The 17,462-nt window shown below is 36.9% G+C and overlaps 1 long non-coding RNA gene across 2 annotated transcripts in view; it reads left to right on the top strand.

The window, feature by feature from the left end:
- Positions 1-1,459: 1,459 nt before the first annotated feature.
- LOC310905446 overlaps positions 1,460-17,462 on the top strand; it is a 33,677-nt gene continuing 17,674 nt past the window's right edge. Inside the window, exons 1-4 of one of the 2 annotated variants that reach the window (XR_014589047.1) lie at positions 1,460-2,520; positions 3,869-3,955; positions 5,446-5,541; positions 12,946-13,018. This is a non-coding gene — a long non-coding RNA (uncharacterized lncRNA). Of the gene's footprint in view, positions 2,521-3,868; positions 3,956-5,445; positions 5,542-6,620; positions 9,209-12,945; positions 13,019-17,462 lie in introns of those variants that run through there. The other variant, XR_014589048.1, reaches the window with a different exon arrangement.

The raw sequence follows: 17,462 nt of genomic DNA, 5'->3' as shown, positions 1-17,462 counted from the left end.
AACTTTTCACTATTTTATATCTGATGGAAAAAAATAGAATATTCAGATTTGATGAAATATTCAGATTTTATTTAAATATGGATGAAATATTTAAGTCCTGCAGTCTATATTTAAGATTCACTCACTTTGCATATTAGAGCCATTTCCCTGGTTTATTTTACCTAGACAGAACTTAGCGATGAAGATTAATTTACCCAAATAGTTAAATGTGTTTCAGGTAATGCTCATGACAAGCCAAGTATCATTAAGATATCCAGAGTCTTATGATTAACTACTCTTCTCATGGTGCTCAGTTTACCAATATGAACTGGCAAAATTCAGTTAAGTTTAATAAAACAAATACATTTATCCAATTTGGGATCAATACCTCTTGTGTTTGTTTTGTTCTTTTTTTTTTTTAACTCGATAGGCATTAATACTTAATCATATTTAGTCAGGAAGTGGTACTATGACTCTCATTTGTCTTTAGCAAAGGAACATTCATTATTGGACAGAAGGTCCGTTAGATTTTCTTTCAACAGTACATTCCTATGGGAAGGCATGTAGCAAGAAACATTATTTCAGCAGTTTTACCATTGAATACCCTTAGTTTTAATTGCCAAAATACACCATTTACAAAACTTAAATTTATCATTCTTACAAATGAGGAACTGTATTTCTAAATTCTAGACATTTACATTTATAAATTTCACATTCCAGTTGTCTCTTGTGCAATAAGTAAATTTGTTAACTTGGACAGCTTTGGTTAATTTTCACTTGCTTTTCGATAAGACAGCACAAACTTTTTACAGAGAATTTTAGTAGTAGCAATTATCACCATTTTTGATTACTATGAACTTGCATTAGCCTTTTTTCAGTATAAAAATGAAATGAAAGCCCTAAGGGATGCACATCTAATATTCAAGATTTTATCACTCTAAAGACTTGCTGCAAATTGTGTAAAAGCAGAGTCTGCACCTTTGCAAGGCACAGAGTTTTAATTATTTTTATATTTCTTTTATGAAGAGATTTTCTTTGCATCTAAAATAACCTAAAAGTGTCTCTAAGATCAAAATGACTCACTTTTTGCTTTTCTTTCATAACTATTTTTAATTTTTATTATTATTATTATTAATACTATACTAACTGTGGTTTTACAGGGGGCAAAACTCTTAAGCTTCTTAAGCAGTAACTGTATTTGGCACAGGTAGACTAAGTCAAATATCTTGTCCTACCTTCTATTTTATGTTTTGTTTTGTTTTTCCTTTGATTGCATATTACAAAAGTATCACAGGATAGGTATTTGTTAAATGTAAAGGAAAAACCTCAGTACTGATACTGTACTCCATAAAGGAGTAATCTACAGAAGGGTGATGAGATGGTCTTTTCTACCTTTCATGCCACTCTGGCAGTATCTCTGTAGCATAATTCACAATGATATCTCTTTTGTTATGGGCTTAGATAATAGGACTCACCCAATTTTTCTCTTCCTAGATATGAATTGTATAAGTTTTTCCCACTCTTGGCCATAAGTTGAAATGAATCTAGACCAAAGAGAAATGCAACAAAGGTATTTATGTTCCAAACTGTAAATTAAATGAATCCCTACTTTGACAGGATGTTGCCATGAAGATGTCTTCCTTCTTTATTTCCATTTAGACTATTTTCTCATTTGATGGATATCATTCTGCGGAAAAAAAAAAAAAAAAAAAAAAAAAAAACACCACCTCACAAAGCTTTTTTCTGCATCATGAGGATGAACCTTTGAAGACTGCAGAAAACCCCAACAGACTACACAGTGGACTGTTTTCACAGGGGTGTTGTGAAAGTTATTTCCTTTCTCTAGGAAAGAAGGTCCCACAGAACTACTACTAGTAGCACTACTAGTAGCACTACTAGTAGCCTAGCACTACTTTGAATTTTTCATTTGTTAGAGTATTGACAAAAGCAGAGGAATTGAAGCTATACCTCTGTCATTCCTGATCAAGCCACTCAGCTGTTTGATATCTGGCTCTTCCTTCTTCTTTGAAACTAATTTAAAATTTTAGTTCTAGTTCTGCATATGATGAGAATCTACCAGGAAAAATGCTAAAACTACACTACAAGTCAACCCATTGGCACATGCTGCAAGACATTTTGTTGTTACAAGGTATTTGTTATAAGAAAAAAATCTGTATTAGTATATTGCAGGAAATATTTCTAAGTATAAACAGTGTTTTAAAAGATGTAGTATCATCTTCTTTTCATTGCCTTCCATGCTAATAGGAGAACAGCAGATGCTCAGGCAAGATTCAATTCACCTTAATTCGTTCAAGCTTAATTAGCAGCTGGGATGCATCTGGCAAATAAACATGCAGATAGTGACAGCCTGAGTTAAAGGAAAAAAAGTAAAAGGCTTTTGTTCATTAACCACATGTTCTTGGTTGTGAGTACTGTGTGCTCAAGGCAGAACAGAATCATGTTTAGACTACCTTTTTTTTTTTTTTTGTAAAAGACAGAAACCTTCATACTCATACCCTCGTTCCCGGTATATGCATGCAGGTGGGTCATGTGAAAATGGGAGCAGTCCCACTATGACATGTTGCTGTGCAGGTAAATGTTTGTACCATTATAGCTTAAATATATGGCCTAAGCTTGTATAAACAGAAGAGAGTAGTTTCTTCAAGAATTAGGTAGGCAAAATGGACCCCTTGAGATGTAATTAGGAATTATTTACAACCCTGAATAATGATCATGCAGTATCTTGCACAAAGCAAAATAAGCAAAGCCAATTCTGAAGAGATCCCTGCTGCCATTAAATATGTGACTAACTAGCAAAATGAGGGGCATAACTTTTAAGAAATGTGCAATGCCTTTGCAGTAGTTTTAGTTCCAATGCTCTTGCCTGTATAAAATTTGTATTTGTGTATTAGCTGTTGCTGAGTAAGTGATGAAAGTAGCAGTTTTTATTGAAACTGGAAACATTTAAAACATAGGATTACTTTTGTTCGCTATCAAAGTGTAAGATTTTGGACAATAATAAATAGAAATGTGGCAAGATTACGCTGTGATAAAAGTAAATGTGAGTCAAAGCTAAGAATTAGTTCCTAACGTAGCCCAGAACAAGGATTTGGCAGGTGATACAGAGAGAGAACTGCATACTAGCTTGGGGCTTTAATTTACCAAACGTATCTGAATTATATAAAGAGTTAAAAAAATCTTTGTTTTTTTCTTATATAAAATCAGCCACAGCATCTTCAGTGTATCAATCAAAATCCTAGACTTCCACTTCTATATCTTGTATTAAAGAATCCTATGAGAGATGACAATGGGGTGTTTTATGGCTCACCAGGACACACTATATCTTATAACCAGGTCAATGCAGTGCAAGTGTTTTCTCGTCAGGAAATTCTATAAATTTTGCAAAAACAGGTTAAAAAAAGTTTGAATAAGAGTGATGACAGTATGGTAGGCATTGGTTGGAACATCACTCGAGGGTGACAGAACTTAAATTAAGAAAACTGTGTAACTATGGGTAAAATGGCAATAAACTAGTTGCTGTCTGCTCTCATTTTTTGCAGGTTTTGTTATCTTCTTTGTAAAAAACTCCTTCAAGATTGGTTTAGGCACTGATGGTTGATAACAGAGAGCTCATCAGAGAGCTGACATCTGAGGGCCTTACATCTCTGAACCTACAACTCTATGTGCTGTTACACAAACGTGTATAGCAGTTTTGAAGAGAAACTGGTGTACACATGGCTTTCTTTGGGCCTTTAGATGCCTGGCATAGCTGGCCTGTCCAAAATGTGTTGTTTTCTAGTGTATCAGCTAATCAAATGCATTCAAGGTTTCCACCGTGTTTTCCTTTTTCTTTTAACAGCAGACTGTAATAACCGTTTGTGTTTTGTAGGATGTTTAAATTCATTTGGAGTGTAAAGGCAGAATGTATAAATTAATGTATGAGGCTGAAAAGGCATCAAAGACAGATTTGAATGAGGTAAGATTTGATACAGGACATTTTATCAGTGTTTATTGGCTCGTGGTAATTTGATAGCTGTGTTTTGCTAAATTCAGCTGCATTCCATCAATTGCAAATGGGTCAGGGCAAAATAGATGTGTGATAAATGTTCATGCTGAACACAAAGGCCTCAAAAATTGAGTCTCTGGAAACCACACCTTCCAACAGTGGGGGGCAACAGTACCACATGGATAACATTGTATTGCCCCTGGGTGGCAAAGCCTGGGGAAGGAGAGTTTGAGGTCATAATGTGAGGTCTCAAACTGACATTAATCCTCTACTCATTTCCATATTTATAATTATACTCCTGTAATGGCAGCCTAAAAATGTACCTTTTCAAATGACGTTTTCATTTTGGTACCAGCCAGCAAAGTGATTCCATTGGCTTGGTCAGATTACTAATGTATATACCTGTACATGCACACCCAAAGACTGTGACGAGGACTGCTGCTGTATGCTTTATTGTCTTCTGACAGAAGCTAGAAGCAAAGTTCTCAGCCACCTCAGAGGTGCAGAATCAGGCCAACAGTAAATTTTGAGATACAGCTGTTTTGTGAGCATAGCAGATGCTGATTGATTCATTATTTATAACAACACATTCTGGATTATGAATACAGATAAAAACTCAGCAAATGCCATTGAAAATGGAGTCTAGCTTTTTTTTTTTTTTATAAAGTACCTGGGGATATTACATTTCAAAAGTATTCTAGAAGTAAATCTCAGTATTAAGGCCATTTCCATAAGTTTTTAATGTTAAGCCTCTTTAGCTCAACAATGAAAACACTTAACTTCACAGTTTGACAGAGAAATGTATTAGCAAATGTCATGGAAGGACTATGTCATGACAGTAATTCATTTTCCTTAGAAAAATTATCCAGCAAAGTCCTTATGATTTATGAGAGGAATTGAACCAAAATTAATGATCAAATAAGTCACTGGGCATAATCACTTTTACCCTTTTTTGTTTGAAATATCTATGAGCGCCCCATAGATGTACCAGTCTATTTTCCATCATATTTTGTATTTTGATATCTATAAATGGCTTGTTGTGAATATCTGAAACTGGATCTGTAAAGGATTGACTAACTATTTACTTCTGACCTCATTTTTGTCTCATGAAGATCTACATTGGAAGTAATTTATGTAAAGTCTTTGAATTTATAACAGCAAACAAAGACATCATTGGGTTATATTGGCAAACAAGATTTTATGGGCTTTTGGATTCCTGATTTAGGTTCCTGTGATTCACTAGGTGCTCACTAATACTAAACAGAGAAGAAACTTGAGGGGTAATGCAGTTAAAGTGACTCAATCAAAGTCATTTAATGATGGGAGAGATTGAGGGGAAAAAATACACATTTTTTCCCAGACTTGGAGAACTTCTATGAAATGACTGGGATAATATGTTAGGTGGCTGTTACTAAAAGTATTAATTGTGCTCTAACTCTGGTATTTGTCTAACATTTCAGTGAGCCACCTCAGCCCACTAACCTGGCAGAAAACTGCACTGGCCCCTCTCAACAAAGGAATTTTTCTGGCAAAGCCAACTAGTGCTGTCTTGTCAGGTACTGCTTTTATTTACTGGATATAATATCATGTTATGCTAAAATAAATGTGCCTGGCAGTATAGAACAGAATTTAATGTCAATACAATGGGACAATGTGGGTCTGATTATATTAAGCACATGGTACAAATTCTGCATTTAGACTGGTAATTTAACAAATCATCTAGCATTGCATGTACTGTGATCATATGTGTGTTCTGGGTTTTTCTTTGGGGGAATGTGAACATCGTAACTGATTATATTATCATGTTTTGTTAGTACCACTATTAAGTAAAGATCATGCACTCTGTACATTCACTGAAAGTGAGTTCAAACAACCAAAAAGCATGGCTTAACCAAAAAAAAAAAATGACCTCTGAAAGTCAGTCTCAGCACACCTTTTCTAAGTCTTTCTTACTTCCTGTCACAAGTAATCTCTTTGGTTGGTTATTTAAATATAAATGAGGTAAATGGTATTTGAGGTGGCTGAAAACACCATCTGAGGACCCAGCTTCCCAAGTGTAACTGAGGCAGAGTGCATGCTTGAAGAGAGAGACCCCAAGGAGGGCTAAAGCCTCAATGGGGCCATGGGTGGGGTAGCACTGAGAGGTGGAGAAAATTCCCTGTGGCTGCTGACAAACTCAAAGACATTGTACCTTCTCTTTAAGGACTCTCAGTGGGTGTCTTCAGCCAAGTCTTGCCTCATTGTCACCATTCATGTTTAAACACTGCCAAGAAGTTACAAAAAATCTTTTATATGTTAAACAGCCATTCCAGGAAGTTTCCATTTGGTATTTTAAATGACAATTTACTTCTGTCTCTGACAATTTGTCTCAAATATTTCAGTGAGTAATGAAGTCACAAATGTCCGAGCATTTTTGAGTGCTTTTCCAGTATTTCTGTGACAACTAAATTTTTCACTTATCTTACACATTGAGGTTTCATGATTGCAACTACTTTCAAGCTTCATTTTCTGGGGTGAAGGTCATAACCGATGACTACATTTTCAGAGTAAATATGTATTTTAAAGGTTGTATTTCAATTGTCAAGCACACTAAATCATACCAAAATGTGACTCCAGAAATTGATCTAACCTGCAGCTGTTGGCAAAAGAAGATCATGAGGACTCTTTGCAGAGGTAAACAACAAAGCAGTCTATTCCCTCTTCAGTTATTGCTTCTCCCAAAAGCTTTTGGGAGACAACGTATGGCACACTGGATGCAACTGAAAGATGATGGAGTTGAGCATATATTCCTAAATTCACTTTGGGATTTATATTGTGGATGATGTAGATGGCAGCTCTGCAGTAATAACTTCCTAGGCACAGCTCTGGAGAGCTCACTGTGGTCAGTGTGGCCCAAGCTGGAGCAACAGAAGGAGGACAGTGCCTTCAGAGTACATGCAGTGGCTGGCAGGGAAGGAGACAGTGCTGCCTGCAGAGCTGTGCACAGGCAGACTGGCTGTAGCAGGCAGCAGCATCTGATGTGTTGGGTGCAGGTGGGGCTGCACAGAACAATTACATCCCACATCTCTGCTCATGGCTCTGAATCCCAATTTCTGCTGAGTATGGACACCCAGGAAAATGTTTAGCACTTTAGCTCAGAAATTCAGATTTTGGTGTCAGATTGTTAAAATACCTAAAAGACCACCTATACATACTGTATTTTTTGCCCAAGCCTTGACCACCCAAAGTCCTTTTGACAGTAGTGATGCAGACACCTCCCCAGTTCATGAACACATCTTCAATGGAACTATGTTGGTTTATATCAGTTAAAAATCTAATAGTCTGGACCACACTTAAAAGGAGGTATTGAGCTCTACCAGGGTGACAGGTGCAGCCTTATGGTATATAGCAAGGAGAGCTGACATTATCATAAAAAGTCAGTGCCCTAGAGAAGTAAAAATAGAATAGGCCACTTCCATCAGTTTCTGGTCTGAGAAAAGCATGAGGCTAAAAGAAAAGCATTGAATGTCTTTAATAGCTATAGATTAGAGAGTGAAAGTGGATCTAAAAATCTTACTTTTTCAAGGAGATGTTCAATACCTATCCAGTGAAGAGATCGCAGACTTTTAAAGGGATTAAACCAATGATTACACTAGAATGGCATTGCCACTTAGAAATAGTCTTCTAAATTACAGAGGTTGAAGGAAGGGCAATAAGGAGCAAGCATGAAAAAGGCTAGTGCAAAGGGCAACAACACTAGGGGAGCTGGGGAGGAGGCTTGTTTTTTTACCAGCAGCAAAGACCACTACACATAAATAGTTTGGAATAAGATTCACAGCTGTTAAGACAGAGATACTGTTAGGGAGGATGTTGCAGGGCAAAAAAAAAAAAAAGAACTATTTGTTCTTGCTCATAAAGATAAATTGGAAATATCTTGAGTCTCCTGGAAAATTATAACAGGTAAATTTAAGTTCTTACTTCTTAAGCTTAGTCATCAGTGAATACATGTGATGTATATGCAGTGTTTGTAGTAAATACAATAATTAGAATAATATATAGCCTACAAGATGTATGAAGATGTATGTGAAAAATGAGGAAACAGCTAGCTTTTAAGAACAACATTAAAAGTATGTTGACTTTTATATAATGAAATTGCTTTCTCGCTGTTTTCTGCAGAATGAAATGTTACTTTTTGAATAAACATTTTTGCATTATGTCATTAAGATTATTGAATGATAAAAAAGAGGGAAGATTTGTTCCTAAGGAGTAGTGTTTTTTTAGTACTAAGGGACTTTAAATGCCAGAGCAGAGATGGCCTATAAATCTAATTGCCAAAGCCACTATTAAAGCAAGAAAGGAATTTAGATGGGATTTGTTCAAATGCCATGTACAGTAGAAGGCAAATAGAGTCTAGTCCATTGTTGTGATTCTGGTAGGAAATAAAATAAAGTAATCCTATGGACCTGGGTGTTTTTAAGAGCGATGCAGAAAAGAGGGAAATTACATCTAAATCCATTCATTTTGGAAATTAATTGCCTTGAAATGACAACCACCTTGAAAAGGAATGTCACTCTGAGTCTGATCCAGGACCCACCAATGGCACTGGGTAGATCTTCAGTGACTCCACAGAATTTTTGGGAAGGAATCGGTGGAAAAGGCCTAAAAGCCTTGGAGTTAAGTTGCTCAGTGTCCTGCTACACTGCATTTTTTTCCATCATGTAGGGATAGAACCTGGATCTACTGTCATGCATTTGGATTCAAGTCCTTTTTGTGTCTAGAGCACCTTCCTTAGATCATATATTTCAGCTGCGATAAATATACAGAAGGTCTAATGTTAGGGCTAAACTCAACTACAAGCTTAGCCCTGGTTTGTAATGTCCTTTTTTGGCTGTTCCTGACACATCAGCAGAAGAGCAAGTTCATTATCTCCCAAGAATGTCATTTCTTCCGGTACTGTGTACAGTGAGTGGGCACACTGAAGCCACACAGCTTAATCATGAGCATTATATAAAATTGAATGCTCTGTTGTTAGAAAACCAAGCTCTCTATATTGTTAGTTATGAAATTGCCCTGTATCAGACACTGTTGCTGCATTTGTTACAGTACAGTTGTCTGAAATTTTTCATGTGGAAAGCTTTCCAATTGAAAGATACATTTCTGCCAAAAAGCATTTTTAATGAAAAATGTCAGTTCCAATGGGAAAAAATCAATCATTTAAAAACATTGAAGGACTTTTTTCTTTTCTTTTGGTTCATTTTTTAAGAAAAATGAAAATTTTCTGTGCTTTTTCTGTGCCTTGCACAGTTATCCGAATCCTCAGCCCTGTGGAGAACACTGCCTCCTAGAAAGACTTGTCCTTTTCCCATGAAAGGGAGGACATTTTTCTCAGGGTTGCCACTGACACTAATGGTTTTCCCAAAGTCACTGTTGAAACTGTGACTTGCATCCTTTTGGAGTGTAAGCAGAAACATCTACTTGCCAAAAATAAACAAATAAACAGCAATTGAATAGGAAATGCACCCACTCAAGTCCTCTGTAAATGTGTTCAAAGGCAGGGTGTTACTTTAAGAGCTTTCACAGATGTGTTACCCAGGGAATTATGATGTTTGGCATTTGGAAAATATTCTTCCTCTTGAAACCCCCTACCAAACACCAGCTGGTTTATACGCAGTATCCCAGGTAAGTAAGGTAGGACTTTCAACTCCATTATATGACTGGAGAAACTGAGGAGCAGAAAGGTCTTAATGGCTTGCTGAGGTCTCCACTGTGAACATCTGTGGTGAATTGTAAGATATTTTTTTTTTTCTCCCTATTCTAAAGTCAAATTAGGAAACAATGCTGCTGCTTTATGTCCCAAATGCTCAATAAGCAGCAACGAATTGAGAATGCAGGGACTTGCATTTTAAAGCTATGAGCTTAAATAGAGAAGCTTAAAAAGCAATTCTAAACTTAACTGATGACTAATATAAGGATTTGATAGCATAGAAATTATCACTGTTAGCTGGTCTCTCAGTTAAGCATTTCTCTACTAGTTATCTCAATGTTTGGTTCAAAGGAATTATGAGGACTGCATTGTGTTTTACAACTGCAGCATTCTTGAATAAGAAGGAAGGTTAGATACTGAGATCTTTAGACTTCCTGTAGTTTTCCACCAGTGTAAGAGAGCAGACACTGTGCCTGAAAGGCTTTTCAAACTGACTGCAGACTGTTACTGACTAAATGCTTGGTTTAATTTGTGTGCCGTTCTCTGCGAAGTGTCCTGATTCCAAATGGTATGAAAGAAAAATGTTAAGGTGCTGAGAGAGGTGACTAATTAACGATTATGAAAGAGAGATTAAATTCCAGTCAGCCTTTGTAAAGGGTTAAATGGCCAGATGAGATGTCCTCTCCTGTGAAAAGGTATGGAGCTGAGATGTATGCCCTGCAGCTTTTGTACTCAGTCTAAAGGAAAGTAGTTTTAAGGTGCCCCTAATTACTTGTCAATGGGGGATCTATATATCCCTTGATCAGCACCAGGATTTAAAAGGTATCATGATTTTGCCCTCTTACACTGGCCTTGCAGCCTCAACACAAACTATCCTTGAGAGGATCTTAGTAATTCACCCCATTCATTTTTTTTTCTTTTTAAATTTAATGCCAATTACATTATCTTAAACACTTTCAATTTCAATGGAAAGAGGAGAAATAGCAACTCCATAGGAATATTTCAAGGGGATTCTCAGCCAATATAAAGACAATAGCAGAAGATGCTGATGTGTAAATTGTGGCCAAGAGGTAGAAGAGAGAGAAAGAAAAGAAAGATAAATTGAAAAAAAGGTTTTAATATAGCAGAGCACAAAGAACCTATTCCTAATCTCACACTAGTTTTACTCTGGTGTAATGAAATGAGGGCCCCTGTGCAAAAGCCAAACAACAGAGGAATAATGTTTCCTACTATGCAAAACAAACAGTGGTCTTCTGAGAAGAAAGAGCAAAACTAAAAGAGGGCAAGTAATAGAATTTCAGGTTTCCAAGCTGTCAAGAAGTGCCCTTTGATCAGTTTTATCAAAAGCTGCACTGATTGTCTTCAACCAGGGCTGGTTTTGAAAATATTAACCCTCCAGGGTTCTATTTTGTTTTCTACTAAATCTAAAGGCAGTGCAATATCAGGTCATTGGAGCTGGGTGTAGATAACATTTTACAGCCTGATCCTGTGGAGATGCCCGATTTTCTCAAGATAATGCAGTTCAAGGGTTCTTAGCAGCTTTCTTAAAGCTTAGGAAACATGTTTTCAAAACGTTGATCAAAATCCACCCCACTTAAGGTATTTAAATGAAATGGACGGATTGTCTTCTATTCCACCTCTGTAAGTTTTCAGTCAAGAAGAATATACACCCTCCAGCTGATTAGGTGAAAAAGTATGTTTCCATTTTGAATACACTTTGTGGTACTGCTTACCCATCTCAGAAAGGCTAAACTAGAACTAGAAGTACAGACATGGGTGACAAAGAACAGAATTTCTTTTGTCCAAGGACAGATGAAATAGATTAGTATTTTCAACACAGGGAAAAAAAAACAAAAAACAAACAAACAAAAAAAAAAACCACCAACACAAAAATATGGTAAACAATACATGAAAATTTTGAGTTGCATAGGGAGGGAACAGGAAACTGGTATTCGCTTTCTTGTGATGGAAGAATAAGTCAATATCAAACAGAATTAACCAGTCCTCCCCTTTGCCATGTCAGCTCACATGCCTAGAAGTATCTAAAGCACTGCATGAAAGTGCTCTCAGGCTCAGGCTTCTCAAGTATACTGCACACTCACCCTTCCTTGCATTCTTGACATGGGACAAGTACCAGATCAGTCAAGTTATTCACAAGGGTGCTGTCCCATTTCTTATGTGACTGGCTGGGAAATCCATCTTCTTGGTAGTGGGACTTGTCTCATAGTCAAAACCGTGGCAGAACAAGATCTTCCTGAGGCAAAAAAAATATCCTATAAATTCAAGGCCTCTTATCCATAAAATGGAAATTTCCAGATGTACTGTGAAATCAAAGGTGTCTCCGGCATGTGTTTCGTAGCTGAAGTAGATGAGTGAAGGTTATTCATCCTATATGGAGAGTCTGGACAAGAACAGCCCCAAAGCAAATGAACTGGGACTTGACAGCCTCTGTCCAGACTTGAAAACAGATGTTCAACAGGATGTCAGGAGAGAATAGATTTTTAATTTTATAGTTAAAAAGTGTTTTGGAGAAATTCAGAATGGAGACCATGCCAGCCTGCAGTCAGGAAACTCATGTCCTTGTTTCCGTGATTTACACAAGCGAGGTTCAAATCAGTTCTCTGGGTCAAGATGGGAAAGGTTGTCTTACGATCAGAGCTTCAGCAACCTTCAGGGAGCGAAACCCGTCACTACACTGAGAAACTCTTTAAAGGCCTATGAGGCTATTACCGAAGCTGATCTGTTTTGTTTTTTTTTCTTTTTTTCTTTTTTTTCCTCTTTTTTAATGTGTATATCCCATATACTGTTGTATTTGACTGTCTCATCTACAAAGCAACATGCTTTCTGCTTGAATCAGAAAAATCTACTGTTTACAGACTGGTTTGCATGTATGCTTGAGTGACTGCTTGAGAGCTAATACTGTTAGTTTTGGTTGACTTAAGTTACACTGAAATCATTTTAACATACCTTTCAGTTAACCTGGTTAGCACAGTGTGGAAACTGTACAAGAATTCCTTTCGTGTAAGTCTGTCCTTGGATAAAGCTTGCATTTGGTTAGGAATAGTTTTTTGTTTTGGTTTGGTTTTTTACCCTAAAATTTCATGCTTTTACCTTCCTACTTTGCTAACGGAGCACCTGGTTAATGCTTTTCAGCAGAAGATACCAGTTCCATATAAAGCCCTGCATGCCTCAATAAGGGCACATCTGATGTTACTGTTTGAAACAATACATAAAGTTTTGTCTTAGGACACTTGTTTTGGTCAATGTTTCATGACAGCTGTTCTAAAGATTGCCGCAGCCTTATGTCTCAAAGGCCTGGAGTATGTCTGAAATACCACTCTCGGCACAAGGTAAGTAAGGTAGATGTATATAAAGTACTTATGTGCAAAATGTGAAAATAGTACCTACATTGTTATGTGCATGGTGTTTTACCTCCTGAAAGGGTTCTTATGAAGTCAGCTTTCAGATCTAAATTTTCTTTGGGATTGCTCTGGGATTCCAATCAGGTTGTGATCTAACCCACTCTGTTCCAAAGCTGCCTTACTCCTTATCTTTCTATGGGTTTTCCTGCCTATGTAAATGCTGATGTCAACTCAGCATGGCCATTCAAGAATCATTTCCACCCAAGTGGTAAGGAAGGCTGGATAATAATGATTCCAGGGCTTCACCATACTTGCTATCTGGCCAAAATGCATTTTTTCTGCCAATCTGTGTATTGCTTGCATTGCAGATCGATGCTTTTTAACGTTGGGATTAATACATGCAGATTAGTGGTTCTCTTTGAGCTGAAAGCAATAGTTTAAAAAAAAAAAAATCTGTTGAGGATATAATGGATTTGGTGGCAAATGCTTCCAGCTGTCTTTGAGGGACACCACAGAAAATAACTGTTTATTTTAATAACTGGAATTGTACTTCTAATAAACATCATTTTCAGACTTCTGTTGCGTTGTAGACATATGCTTATAGAAACAGGAATATTTGTTTAAATTAAGCATAATTAAGACAGAAATAATGCAAATGTTATTTGGGGGCTGTAGTGTAAGTCTTTCCTGGAAATTTTCTAAGTCTTCCCTTTTAAAGTATTTCCATTTGGTGGAATGGTACTTACTATCACTCTGGAGTAAGGAAAAAATCCTTAGAGTTAGATGAGAATGATTAGGATGATGTTAATGACTTACTGCCAATAATAAATGGCTCTTTAAAATCCCGTATGGAAAAGGACCAAATCGACAGAACTAGAATTTTTACCAAACCCAAGTATTGACAAAAATACTAATATTTAGCATTTCCTAATCTACTTTATCTAGTGTTCTTTAACTTATTTTTAGAAGCTGAAAGATTTTTCTTCACAACTTTTTTTTTTTTTTTTTTGTGTGTGTGTGTGTGTTCTTTAAATCTTTTTGTATCTCAGTTCAGCTAATGTTTTTCTCAGGGTTCATTCTCCACTTTGAAAACTGTATCTTATTTCTTTCCTTCCCTTGGTGTTCCTCCATATATGCCTTTGTTGTGCATCAGCATTCTGAAACAGCTGGGAAAACTACCTTAAAGGCCTGAGATTGTTATACCTTTCCTGTTTGCATACTTGCATCCGGTGATATCGCTTCCATCAACCTCACTGCATTAAGGTTCCTGATAAAAATGAGAATTTTGAGGTTCTAATCCATCAATTTGAATATTACAATTATGAGAAGTGCCACAATACAGGACCTACCTGTAGTGCTGCTAAGAGATTTATACCACTTAACTATTTGCCCTCCTCTCTGCTTTTTCAATACAGACAAGGTATTTTTGAAAACAGCCATAAAGAAACACTTTTCTATAATTTTTTAGTCCCACAACTCATCATAATAATTAGGTAAATATTTGATCATGTTTTTCACTTCAACTTAGTCTTTAGCTGAATTGTTAATTTCTAATTAGGTTTCAGGGATAAATATTTCTACACTCACTATTACTGCCTTTGGAACAAACTTCATAATTATTACAAGAATTTTCAGATTTCCTTTTCACTTGATCTCCCAGTTATGATTTGTAGATTAGCTATCCCTGGTGCACTGTGCTTAGCCAGTTTAATGAGAAACCAGAATTCAGCTGACAAAGACTGATCCTACAACTCGCTGAGAGTTTCTTCCAAGCGTGATGACTGCCACCAATTTCATTAGGGTTTGACATTACTCAGTGTTTTCAGAGATTCTCAAGAGTCATTCTTTATTTGTGTTTATACCATATTAAAATAACTATTGTAATTCAAACTCTTGTATAAATATCTGAGAAGTGTCAGTAATAAATAGTCCTAATTAGTAGACAGAAATAAAGTAGTTTAATTTAAACTCCATGAGCACAAGAAACAGATGGGATTAAGTGCTAATAATTCTCTTTTTTTAATAACAAGCTCTTTTTTCACTTTTTAATATCTATCATCACAATTGAATGTTTTATTTTCCAAACACGTTTTCAGTGAATTGCAAGCTTCTTGGGAATGTAGCTCAAATTCTCCTAATGAAGATGTGGCTCTTGTTAATTAAATTAATCCATTTTAATTAATATCTGTGCCCAGGAAGTGAAAACCTAAACTTGCTTCCTTCCTCTGTTCCTTTGGGGAACATGAGCTTCTGTATACGTAAAGAAGATTTAGCCCTTTTGAACCAAACAAAAGTGTTTTTAAACAGACCTACTCATAATACTCTATTAATAACAGGTATTCAGTACAACATTTCTACAGCGCATCCACAGATCAAATCTATGATCTGATTCAGTTAGTCCTGTGTTTCCAAAGCATGTTGGACTACCATGCATTTGCTATACAGTGCTATATATTTGTAAAGTAAGTCATGTACTTCAGAAGAGCATCAAAATGATTTAATACATAATGGAAACATACAGTATGGCTGTAGAAAACCTGATTTTTATATAGAAACTGCAATTGTGCACCCAGGCTGTAACAGTCCATAGATGTGCACACACTAGATCTGATCCATCTCAAGTTTTTCTGCGCACAAAACCTGGCTGTGCCATGCAAGAGCAACAGGTTTTTGCCTGGACAATAAGTTTTTTCCCCAGAAGCTTCAGTCTGATTGTGTATATCTTAACTGATACTCACTGAGTCTGCCTAGGTAATCCTAGGAACATATATGACCGTCCTAAATTAAACTGTGACTTCTCCAGCAGAGTGCAGTCTCTCTGTACTCTGCATTTTGTCCAGTGGTACATAATCACCCAATCCTGCTGTCAAGTCAGAGGTCTGGGTGAAAATGAAAAAGTAATTTCAGCATCGGTTTCTCATCCTTCAGGTCAATGAGTCTTGCTCCTCTCTCTCTCGATATGAGAGCTGGACAGCATGGGGCTGTTTTATATTCTGAATTGTCACAAATAGCACTTAGTATTCACTAAAAAGCTATTGATCTCTCTCCCTCAAGTCCTAAACCTACTTGTAAATCAGTACCTCACATTGAGTGAAGCACTGGAAAATAATAAGAAATACTGGATTTAACAGTTTCTCTGAAAAGATATTAGACCCCTTACCAGTGACCACTGCTGTTGACCTAATGTCCCATCAGTACTGCAGTCTGCAGGCAAGGCTCCTGGTTTGATTAAAAGTTCGATTTCACCTTGTGCTTACATCCAAAATGAGATGATACTGTTCAGTGCTTGACTTTGTTTGAACTCCCATCTGGCTGGTAAACTTCAAACAACACTGGCAGCCTTCACAGATCTGATACAAGAGCGGATGTCAGTGCTGTTGTTCTGTAGGCACACTGTGGAGGAAGGAGGCATATATAAGCAGTTTAGTTCAGGCTTGAAAATGCCTAGGTTAGCACAGAGGTTGCTTCACAGTTGTATCTGAGCTTTCAGGGATAGCTTCTTGAGCCTCCACTGGCTGCAGAACAAACTTGCAGTCCTGCCTTTGTAACTGTTTGATGACTGAAGCTAGATCCTTTCTCCTTATCTTCCTCCAGTAAGAGTTTTCTTTTCAGGCTGACTCAGATATGCATTCAGAGGCTCTGAAAGGCTGACTCAGAGATTTGGAGTATCTCAGCTCGCTAATTAAACAGTCTTGTTTTCAGACTATGTCCTTGTGACAGCACCTTAGGACCCTCAAGCTGCTTTTCTTTGCTCTGTGCAGCTGATCTCAACAGTGCTTAGCCAACCTGCAAGCACCACATGCTACTTCTCACTGTTCGTTGCCCTACCTCTGCTTGATCACTCTCACCCAATCCTGGATTATTGCACTGGCAAAGAGTTGGTTTGATAAATGCTTGTTTTGCTGTTGTCTGAAAGCTGTCAGTGTGACCAGCATTATGGAAGGAAAGAACATGAAGTTTATCATTTATGCCTGAAGAAACTTCTTATAAGAAAAAGAAAACTAAGTTGGTCTGACCCAACTCTCTCTCTTTTCTCTTGTCTTCATGGCTTTCACATTCTGAACCTGTTTCAGCTGGGTGGCTTATATTAATACATCGCCTACTGATCAACTAGGCTGACAGGAAAAAAAAAATCAAAGAGAATGTCAGAAAATGGTGGCATAATTCTGTTCCCAGCTGGAGAGCTCTTCGTCTGTCTTGTCAGAGTTAGAGACACGATATGGGTCACAGAGAACTCGCTATACTGACAGTTGTTACTTTTGGGATTAGATCGATATTTGTCTGTTTCCAGGAATTAATAGAACAACTGCCTGCAGGAATATATTGTAGAGGTAATTTTTCTATCAGTGCAGGATGCTTCTGAATTTAATTCTGCTCTTCAAGGCACCATTTACTTTTCTAATACTTAAAGCCACATGCACTGCTCACAAGA

This window comes from Anser anser, assembly GCF_964211835.1.
Source record: "Anser anser genome assembly, chromosome: 11".
NCBI lineage: Eukaryota > Metazoa > Chordata > Aves > Anseriformes > Anatidae > Anser > Anser anser.
The sequence above is the reverse complement of the archived record's forward strand: the minus strand, read 5'-3'. Positions and strand labels throughout refer to the sequence as shown.